This window comes from Humulus lupulus, chromosome 8 (genome assembly GCF_963169125.1).
Source record: "Humulus lupulus chromosome 8, drHumLupu1.1, whole genome shotgun sequence".
NCBI lineage: Eukaryota > Viridiplantae > Streptophyta > Magnoliopsida > Rosales > Cannabaceae > Humulus > Humulus lupulus.
The window spans coordinates 5,124,965-5,136,782 of NC_084800.1; the positions used below are offsets into that span (position 1 = coordinate 5,124,965).

The 11,818-nt window shown below is 33.1% G+C and overlaps 1 long non-coding RNA gene across 1 annotated transcript; it reads left to right on the forward strand.

The window, feature by feature from the left end:
- The first annotated feature begins 5,534 nt into the window (after positions 1–5,534).
- LOC133794304 (uncharacterized) lies at positions 5,535–7,757 on the forward strand. Its single transcript, XR_009875184.1, has 3 exons — positions 5,535–5,616; positions 6,839–6,953; positions 7,226–7,757. It is a non-coding gene; the product is annotated as an uncharacterized LOC133794304 (long non-coding RNA).
- Positions 7,758–11,818: the final 4,061 nt, after the last annotated feature.

Consider the following 11,818-nt stretch of genomic DNA (forward strand, 5'->3'; position numbering starts at 1 on the left):
ATGTTCATGATATTGCCGCATGTCCCGTCGGACTCCCTAATGGCCAAAAATTAATTGCTACTATGTAGAGTCCAAGAACTTTACTTAGCTAATTATTTAGTAGTATTATAGTATGTATAGTATTATCTTTGTTACTGTGGATTTTTGGTTCTGACCGGGAATTATTTGGACACTCATAGTAGTACTTGTAGATTTTCTAAGTTTAACCTATAGTTTAAGAATATTAATTTTAACCTAAGGATTGACTAATATGACTGATATTGAGGATAATATTTATTATACTATAAGGTTTAGATAAGAACCAATAGGATTTTAAGCACATGTTATGTATGGGTGATTAAGGATTAAGTATTTTGAGGATTAAATTTAATAAGGAGTAAAGTTTGAATGCATTAGGGTCAGTCAGCAGCTTTGAATACGTTGAGGGCTTAGTCAAGGCTGTTTACTTCATTCAAACTTAGCTAAAAATGTGTAATTTCGTGTTTAATTAATCAGCGTGTGCCGATATATCGTAGCACGTAGATACGGAAAACATGAGACGATGCACGACAGCCTCGGGCATACTGGCCCAGGCGATATATCGCCTACAGGGGGCGATATATCGCCTCCTTCAGCATATTTTGAAACATTTTGAATTTGTTTCCCATTCAGCCATTCAACCTCTTAATAAGTCCAGCACCTTTTTGAACGAGTCTTCAGCCTCTGCTGAACGATTATTCAAATTATTTTCACCTAAAAAGCTATTATTTTTATTCAAGTAAAATTAAGATCCTTTCATTCATAAACTCTATAAATAGGACCTAGTACCCAGCCATTATTCATCTTTTGCTCTAAGTTCAGAGGTTGCAAGTGCTAAGTGAGTGTGAGAGTGTAAACACCTGGGTTGGGGAATCATAAGCTTATCAAACACTTTGGGAAGTAAGGTTTTATAGTATTTCGGTTTGAGGTGTAGATTGGTCTTACAAGTCTTTGAGGTAAACCAAAAACTCTAGTTCATTTGTTTTATGTTATGTTTCCTTCTCTTAGTCTTCTACTTAGTCTCCTAACCTCATTCTATTTTGGTTAGGAAATCTAAATTCTTGAGCACATAAGTTTTGGTAAGTGTGACTTTCAATGGTTTAGTCTTTCCATCCCTTTCATTTCATCTCTTTTCTTCAAATCTACTAACCCTTTATATATGGTTTTAGGAGAGTTCCAAAAGTCCCAACTCAGTCCACATATCCCGGTAACTTTGGTAAGGAAAATAGGCTAGAATCAATATGTTATATGTTTATGTTATCTTATGTTTTATGTTACTAAATGTGTTATGATATGTATATATGTTTGTAGGCTTGGGCATATGACCCATATGACTAACTAGACCCCAAATGACATATGACCTACTTAGCTAGTAGGACCCCACTAACCCCATGGGCATATGACTTGTTTAGTCTATGGGACCCCAAGTAATAATGGCCATTATAATAAGTGTATGTAATATGTGTTATGATATATCTTTATGTTTATTACGAAATTTAAGTTTATGACTATGTGTTAGATTTTCCTTGCTGGGCATTAGGCTCATTCCTTTTTGTTTTATGTGCAGGAAAATATCATAAGAGGCGGTAAGATTCGTGGACGCTTGGAGAATGTGTATCGATGGTGAATGGAGTCAAGGAGCCGAGCGTTATTCGATTCGAGGATGTAGTTTTGTTTTATGTCTTTTTACATGTATTTTCCGCACTATTTATGTAATGTCTTTTTATTTTAAATTATGTTTTTTTTTAAGACAATGGGATCCCATATCCTACTTATTTTATGAAAGTAACTCTATTTTTACAAGTTACTTAATAAAATTTATGGTATTTTCGCAAATGTGAGTTCTATTAAGGATTGTATGTACAGTTTCGTTAATGGTCCAAAAGTCTAGATTAGTGGGTCACTACATACTAAAGAGGGAAGTGTGAGACTCTTGGAAGGATTATTTCTTAAAAATGTTCTTTATGTCCCTAAATTGCACTGCAACTTAATTTCGGTTACACAACTCATTGATGACATGCACTGTTTTGTACAATTTGCTTCTAATATGTGTGTTATATAGGACCGTCATTCGAGGAAGCTTATTGGAACGGGTGAACGGAGAGATGGACTTTACTACTTCCGGCCACCGTCTACAATGCAAGCTATCTCAGTGGATGGTTCTTCATCTTCGTTGGAACTTTGGCATCAACGTCTTGGACATCCTTCAAAGAAAGTAGTAAATTCATTACCTTTACTACGTAATTCTAGTGATAAATTAAATAAGGCATGTGATGTGTGTCCTCATGCCAAACAAACTCGTGATTCTTTTTCTCTTAGTGACCATAAGGCCTCTTGAATTTTTGAATTAGTACATTGTGACTTATGGGGTCCTGACAATACTGTTTCTTCATGTGGGGCTCGTTATTTTTTTACTATTGTGGATGATTTTTCCCGAGCTATATGGGTTTATTTGTTGATTGATAAATTGGAGGTGTTTAAAATGTTTATGTCAATTTTTGCTATGGTTGATCGACAATTTGGTCAAAAGGTTAAGATTGTTCGGAGTGATAATGGGACAGAATTTAATTGTTTGCAAGATTATTTTCTTTCAAACCTCTTGTGTGGGGACTCCACAACAAAATGGTAGAGTTGAACGTAAGCATCATCATATTTTAACAGTGGCAAGGGCCTTACGTTTTCAAAGTCATCTTCCTCTTTATTTTTGGGGTGAATGTGTCTTAATAACTTCTCATTTGATCAATCGAACACCCTCAAGTGTTCTTCAGAATAAAACACCTTATGAAATTTTATTTCATACTTTGCCAATTTTTGATGAATTGCGAGTGTTTGGTTCCTTGTGTTATGCCCATGATCAACGAGCAAAGAATGATAAATTTGCAAGTCGCAGTCGAAAAATGTATCTTTGTTGGGTATCCTTTTGGTAAGAAAGGGTGGAGACTTTTTGATCTAGAAAATAAAAGTTTTTTTGTTTCTAGGGATGTTAAGTTCTTTGAAAATCAATTTCCTTTTGCTGAAAATGATCCTTCTACTATTAGCTCTACATATAATTCTGGCAGCGTGAGTTTAGGTGATGATGACTTTGATTTTAATCTTTTTGGTGATTCTGAACCATTGTCTAATGAACCTGAACCCACAAATGAATCCTCCCCACTACATGTCACCACCCAAATTCCAACAACTACCACTTTAGAGCCTACTCTCCCTTTTCCTGTCGCACAGTCTAGCCCGACTGCTGCACAGAGTCCTGTTCAGTCCACATCTCCACTCCAACATCCATCTACAAGGGGGGTAGCAAGGGCTGCTCCGAATTCTATCAATGACACTCACATGGGACGTGGACTCCGTGAAAAGGTTCCATCCACTCGGCTTCATAACTGTATTACTAATACTGTTATCACACAAAGTCCATCTGCTATCTCTCTAAGTTCACCCGCGCCGTCAACTCCCTCTGGTACGCCCTTTCCTATAACACATTATATTAACTGTGCAAAATTTTCTGCTAGCCATCGGCAATTTCTTGCCGCTGTTACTGCAGGTTGTGAACCAAAATCATTTAAAGAAGCTATGACAGATGAAGGATGGCGTCATGCTATGCACACATAAATTCGTGCTTTAGAGGATAATGGTACTTGGACTATGGAAAAATTACCTCCTGGTAAACGTGCTCTTGGTAGTCAATGGGTCTATAAAATAAAGTACAACTCTGATGGCATGTTGAACGGCTTAAAGCCCGTTTGGTTGTTTTTGGTAATCATCAAATTGCCGGGATCGATTATAACGAAACTTTTGCACCTGTTGCAAAAATGGTCACCGTTCGTGCTTTCTTAGCAATTGCAGCATCTAAAAATTGGGAGCTGCATCAGATGGATGTGCATAATGCTTTTTTGCACGGGGATCTCAACGAAGTAGTCTATATGAAGCTTCCTCCTGGTTTTGGGTCTTCTCAACCTGATATGGTGTGTCGTCTTCGAAAGTCCTTATATGGCTTGAAACAAGCACCAAGGTGTTGGTTTTCCAAACTTGTCACTGCTTTAAAAGAGTATGGCTTTCTACAATCCTATGCTGATTATTCTCTCTTTACTTATACTAAGGGTGATACTCAAATCAATGTTTTGGTGTATGTTGATGATTCACTACTACAAAATACCTTTTACGGGACACTTTTTTAGGACACGCATATAAATGCAAGTCCTTAAAAATAATTATGGAGTTTTTAGGACTCTCAATGAGAGTCCTGAAAAAACACAATTTAGGACTCGCAATGAGTGTCCTAAAAAAATATGGGAGTCCTAAAAAAATCTAGGCTAAAAAATGAGTGTTTTACTTAACAATTTTAAGGACTTGTTTTGGAAGTCTTTAATACTCTTTTAGGCGAGTCCAAAAAAAATATCAAAGACTCTCAAAGCAAGTCCTTAAAATTATTGTTAAGTGAAAAAGCATAAAATTATTTTATGTAACAATTATTATAAGTTTTAAGAGAATTTGTATAATTTTGATTTTTAAAATTATTTTTTATAATATTATGAATATCACATTTTTTTTATTTGAATAATATACTCTTATTTGTATTTATAAAATAAATAAATAAATAAATAAAATATAAGTGCCAAAAATTCCTTTCTCTCTCCCACCCTACTCGATCCATACTTGCATTTCTCCATCTCACTCTGCTCTCCTAGGGCCGAACGGCTGCCCTCCGATGGTCGCCGGCGTGCAGACACCCGATCAGGAGTACCAGACGCCGCTGAAACTCCAGCTTCGCGAGCCCTTCGTTGTCGTTCTCCGCCGCGAGCAGAAGCCTCCAGCTGGTGGAGCGGTGGCCTCGCAGGGGTCGCGACGGTGGGGGCATTGAACAATCAGAGGTATGCCGTCACAGCTGGTGGAGCAGTGGCCTCGCAGGGGTCGCAACAGTGGTCTCTGCTCTAAGTATGCTTTCTTAAACAATTTTTTTTTCCATATGTATATAGATTTGAGAAATATATGTATAAATATTATATATATATGAATAGATTTATAATGCCTATATATTCTGTTTTGTAAGGTTTTGTATGAAGTTGTTTGGAGGCTTTGATGTATTCCAATTATTTGGCTTAGTGTATTTTGAGATTTGGGATTTAAATTTTTGCTTGTTTATCTTAAAATTTTCTTGTAACTCTAGGATATTTTCTGGTTAGTTTATGATTTTATCTTTTGGATGTTTTTTGTCTTGAGCTGGAAAGTAGTGTAAGGAAACCATGGCATATGGATCTCTTAAACTAATGGTTGATGCTCTTCAAGTGTTTGAGAAATTGATGCAAAGAAACTACAGAATATGATTTAATGAAACTATGAGTGATTCTAGTTTTTGTGTGCTCAAATTACTACTGCCTTTTGTTATTATTATTGTTAGATGATTAAATATAATATATATTTATAATTATATAACTCTTTCGTGGCCTCTCTTTATTATATTGAGCTTTTTCTTAGTATATAACATGGTAGCTACTTGTGTGTATATACTGTATATATATGCTATACTATACATATGCAGAAGTGCTTAAATGGAGAGTTTCTTCAAGTTGGTCTCAAGTTTGTTCCACTAGCTGGATATCACTGGTATCTACACATCTTTTCTTTTGATCATTTTATAAGTTGTATTAATCAAATTATAGGTAGTGAAAAAAAGTTGTTACCAATTTTTTAAGTTTTGGAGGCAATGCCACTGCCAAAGCCATTGCTTGAAGTCTTTTTCTTTTTTCTCATTTAATATAGCTTTTTCCCAAAACCCCAAATGTTGTTTATATTTTTTGTAATCCTTATAACGCTATTACACTATGTCATTCTCCATATTCTTATCCTTCTTTACTGTTTGTTGGGATATTATTACTAACTAGAACTAAAATAGAGTAATAATGGATTCGTGTTTCTCTACCTTGTTAACTGGAAAGAATTTGCTTCTTTGTCTTGGTATTGTATTTAATTGAGCCTATTGGTGAAGTTGGAATCCAGAACCTATAGAATAACAAAGAAATAAAGTTTGTTGACATTAGGAAGAAGGTTCTAATTTGTTTAATGTGTTTGTTTGTATTAAATGCTATCATTGTGTTTCCCTCTCGATTTTTCAACTATAAAGAATTTATATATTCAAGTAATACTATTTTTATTAGGTGATGAGGATGAGGTCACAGAAATGGAAAATAAACTCTATGTCTGACTGTTTTGTTCTCAATTGTGCTTGTTTAGTTTTGCTCTGTTTTCGCAGTGTGCTTCTGTTTTTGGTTTTAGGTATTTTAATAATTTTATTCATCACGTTTTGGTCTCTTGAAAACCATATTTTTGATAGATTTTGAGCTTAGTTTATTTTATTTCGAAGGGTCACATTTCTCTTTTTGTCATTTAACCTCCTTATTGGAAAAATCATAGCGTAATAATTTTTCAGAATAAATAAATAAATTAACTAGTTCAGATGTAAAACTATTATTAGGTGGTTGTCTGATAGTTGGAAACAAAAGATTTAACTTAACTGAAAGCAATAATAAAGAGAAAAGAGTAACAACAAGTCTTGAGCTTTCAAAACTCTCTCAATGATTTTCTTACTTTGAATAATGTAAAATGCTAGTCTACAGATAAGAAACTAATCTGGTTATTATACATGGGACTTAACCAAACTTACTAAAATTAGTAAACCTAGGACTAGTAACTGAATAGACAACCTTGTATTTTATATAAAAATAAAGTCTTCTTGAATTGAGTGTTGTCATCTTGATCATTTGAAACTAACTTGTATATTAGGTGTCGGATTTGGACACTGGTTTTGTTTCCTTTGCTCTGTGTGCAGGTTTGATGGAGATGGGTATATATATTGACTTCATTATTCTAAAAACTTATTTAATGATTATATATATTGACGTCTTCAACAAGAATAATACTTTGGAGCTCCCAAATTCATGAAGGTAATAATAACAAGAATTACTTAAGAATTTGATTAATTTTCAATCATCATTTAGGCTCAAGTTGTGAGGTGATTGAATATTCATGAAATCAAAGTTTTCTTCAAAATTATTGGCTCTCCCTTGTAATAATAATGCTTATGAAAGATTAATTAAAGTATCCAAAGTAATTCTGAGTTGTAAGATTACAAAATTTGGTTTAATTAATTGAGCTTAGATTTCAAATTAATGTTTATTAGTTTCAAACTTCATTTGATTTTAATGCAAACTTTCAGATTGGAGACCTGAAAGGGCATTTTGGATTACTCGCGGTGATCATGCAAATTCTGAGAGCAAAGCTCAAAGTATTAGATATTTCGTATGGAAATGGAACAGGTATAATTAAGCACAACTCAACTACACATCTGGTACTGAAATATCTGTCTTCACGTGAATGTAATTTTAGAAATTAGTCAATCCTAAATGTAGAATATAAATAAGGATTGGTAAAATAAAGTGAAGCCTAAGAATGCAAACTTCACGCCATTGAAGTTTGGTACACTCAATCTCTATTAACAATTTTATTATTTTTAAGTGAGTTATGTCGGCAAGGATAGGAATGTCCTATGGAGGCTTTATGAGTGATCTTTTTCATGCCATATTAGTAATCTCTTTAAACTGTATATTAGTCAAAATTTGAAACTTGTGTGCACAAAATGTTAGTTGTTATTCATATCTTGGCTTCCTTTGTAACTGTATAACATGAATTTGTTGAGGATTATGTAATTTTTCTTGAAATGTACAACTAGTAGTACTACTGTAAAACAATCACATATAGCTTCTTAAGTGGACTCAATCCTCCTTAGCTTAGCTATACTCAAAACTCAATTAATATTTAACTAATCTTTATGATTTGATTTACCTTAATTATTGTTGTGGTCTACAGACTACTCGTCTCTAAATTAATAAGTGTAATTATAAATAATTAATATAGGAATATCTTGGACCATGCCATGGCTATATTTTACTAATTTATATTTTGATGCTTTCATTAACTCATTATTTTGAGCAGCACGAGAACTAGAAGTTGTACAGTGTTGGAATTTTTTCTTTCTACATATGCATATGCAAAACAGCTACATCTACTTGTTGTAGTATCATAAGGAAGAATAAATTGTCAATTTCTTTTTCTTGTGTGATGGTTTTGATTGCTGGAGTCTTTTTTAGTAGTTCATGCTATTGTGGATTTTATTCCTGCACTGCAGCAATAACATTTAGAATATTTGTTTGCTTGAAATTGGTCTGTTATTATAAGCACTATGAATTGGTTTTGTAAATATTCTCACTGCCTTTACTTCTCACGTTTGCCACTGTTAATAGGATGATGTGGACGTCCATGATAGTTTAGCTGCTGAAGCTGAACATGGTGATGCTTTCAGAAAGGAAAGGTCCTCAGTTCAAGGTGTAGAACAGGTAATTAATACCAAACATGTTTCATGTAATTAGAAATTGATTGCAGTTTTACTTTCATAAATTTTAAAGATTTTTATTAGAGCTTATCTGAGTTTGAATTATAAAAAAAAATAGTTTCCTTGTTGAGTTAAGACTTCTTATTTATAGATATCTGTCAAATATTTTTGTACTTAGTGCAGTTTGAATATCTTAGATATTCATCCGTAGTGAAGTAGGTTCTGGGAATTCTGTGTGCTGCGGTGATAATGGAAGATTGAGAACTTGCATGTCTTAGTGAAGTAGGTTCTGATAATTTTGTGTGCTGCGGTGATATATGGATGAAAACCTGTGTGCTGTTTGATTTGTTTGACATGTTGGTGTTGATTGTGACAGATGGCTAGGCTAGTAAATTAGGGGATATGTTGTCCGATTTTCTATAGATTTTTTTGTACTTAGTTTTGTGTGGAAATATGAAAATGATAACTGCCACAATGATAAATTTGTGATCCGGATATTTAACATTTGACCGTCTAATTAATAATTAAGTTGAATTTCAATTTTGCTACTAATCACAAAATTTGCTTAATACGAGCCTCAAAAGAGTCGATTTAGTATATATTATTTTTTTTTGGATTGATTACATATGTTTGCATACTTATATATTAATTATTGTTTTAAGTTGTGTACAAAATTTGATAGTAAGATACTAAGTATATATGTGAGTGAAATTATATGATACCAAAAATTTATATCTTTGTCCTATTAAAAATTTAGAATTATTTTATTATTTTACTATTACATTAAATTTGGTAATCACATTCTAGTTGGTATATATGTGATTGATTGGATCTTAAAATCCAAATCACTCATTGTGATTTGGATCCTATTTTTTACAAAATTTTGATGATTTCATGCATTGCATGGTAAAAACATAATAAAAAAAATTGGATTTGGATTTGATTAGGTAATATTATGAGATCATTCATTATTAGTATATATACCAAGAGAAGAGAGATCAAGGATCTATATTTTATCACATCAAGGAAATTTCTTTAAGTGTTTGCTTTGTTTAATTTAAGTGGAATAATGATGAAGCTAAAGTAACTTATGTCTTACATTTATTCATCTTTCTAGTATTGTTGAAATCAATGCATATAAACACAAACCATTATTATTAACAAACCATTAGTATTGTTGAAATCAATGAAATCAGTGGCTTTAATCTTTCTTGTGTTACGTGTCGATGTAGCTAGGATTTAAGTTTAAGGGCTTCTTATTTGATGGATTCTTGGCATTCTGTGATGGAAGGATGCTCTAAATTTAAGGTGCCAAATGCCTAGTAGTATTAAACCGGGATGTATTGGCATGCATTGTGGTTCCTATGTCTGTTTTCATGCATTGGCATTTTGTTGGAATCCGGGATGTAATTTTTTCATATTTTGGTTACAAGTAAGTGTTATTGACAATTATCCCCATATTATTTGGCATGTGTTAGAATGTAGATCCTTATAAAGTATTTCATGTTTTTATGTTAGTGATCGATACTAGCTCTTTATTTCTCTTCTATAGTAACTAGAATGAAAAGTGAACTTCATTGGATTCAATAGTCATTACGTTATGAGGATGATGAAGAATGTACTTATCAATGCCCCTCATATCAAGCATTTCTTGTCGAAACAGGTACCAAACAATATACAACTACATAGTATTAATCTAGTATATATGCTTTGAATTTATTACCACTAGTATAATGATAATTAAATTTTTGTTTTCTTTTCTTTTCAGTTCACCTCCGACAAACCATATACTACTCAAGAAATTGACGAAGTTAGAGAAGAATGGGCAATGTCATATTTACAATTGGTTAGAGCAAAATGAATGATATTATAGCTAGCTAATTACAATACATGTTTAGAAATTTTAAATTTATTTCGTAAAATTTTTTTGCCATTTTTTTAGTATTTTCTTTTCAAAATTCTTTTGATACATATTCGACACTCAAATGGATATATATTTTTAAATCAAAATTAAAATTGTAACTGTATTTTTTTTTTTAAAAATTACTTTTAAGGGCATGCAAAGCGAATCCTAAAAAATTACCTGTGAGTCCTAAAAAATCTGGTTGAGTGCCTATAATTAAGCTTTTAGGACTCCCTTTGCGAGTCCTAAAAAATTTGGTTGAGTGCCTTTAATTAAGTTTTTAGGACTCGCAATGCGAGTCCTAAAAAGAATGTTTTGAGGACTCGCAATGGGAGTCCTAAAAACTTAATTAAAGGCACTCAACCAGATTTTTTAGGACTCGCAACTTAATTATAGGCACTCAACCAGATTTTTTAGGACTCGCACAGATTTTTTAGCGCTCTCAAATAGAGGACTCGCAATGCTAGTCCTAAAAAACCTTTTTTGTAGTAGTGATTCAATTATATCTGGGAATGATTCCGCTGCTTTGAAGATCTTTAAGAACTATTTGAGCACGTGTTTTCATATGAAGGATCTCGGGGTTCTTAAATATTTCCTCGGGATTGAGGTAGCTCGAAGTCCTGATGGTATATTTCTTTGTCAACGAAAGTATTCTCTTGACATCATTTCTGAGACTGGTGTTCTGGGTGCTAAGCCCGCATCTTTTGTAATGACCCACTACTCTAGACTCTTGGACCATTATCGAACTATACATACAAATTCTTACTAAAACATACATTTGCGAAAATACCATAATTTATTATAAACTTGTAGAAACAAAGGTTACTTTCATAGAAATAAGTAGGATATGGGTACCCATTGTCTTTAAAACAAAAATAACTTAAAAACTAAAAAGAGTTACATAGAAAATGCGGAAAATACATTTAAAACCATAAAAACATAAACAAGACTACATCCTCGAATCGAATAACGCTCGGCCCCTTGACTCCATTCACCATCGATACACATCCTCTAAGCGTCACGAATCTTTCCGCCTCTAAAGCTTATTTCCTGCACATAAAACAGAAAGGAATGAGCCTAATGCCCAGCAAGGAAAAATCTAACACATAGTCATAAACATAAACATAATTTCATAATAACGTAAAGACATATCATAGCACATAATACACTTATTATAATGGCCATTATTACTTGGAGTCCCATAGACTAAACAAGCTTATGCCCATGAGATTAGTGGGGTCCTACCAGCTAAATAGGCTTATGCCCACAATCTTTTTGGGGTCTTGTTAGTCAAATAGGGCATATGCCCCTACAACATACACATCAATAACATATTCATAACATATGAAAACATAACACATAAGATAACATAAACATAAACATATAGATTCTAGCCTATTTTCCTTACCAAAGTTACCGGGATATAATGGACTGAGTTGGGACTTTTGGAACACTCCTAAAACCATAATGAACAAGAGTGAGTTGAAAGAAGGAAAGAGATGAAATGAAAGAGAATA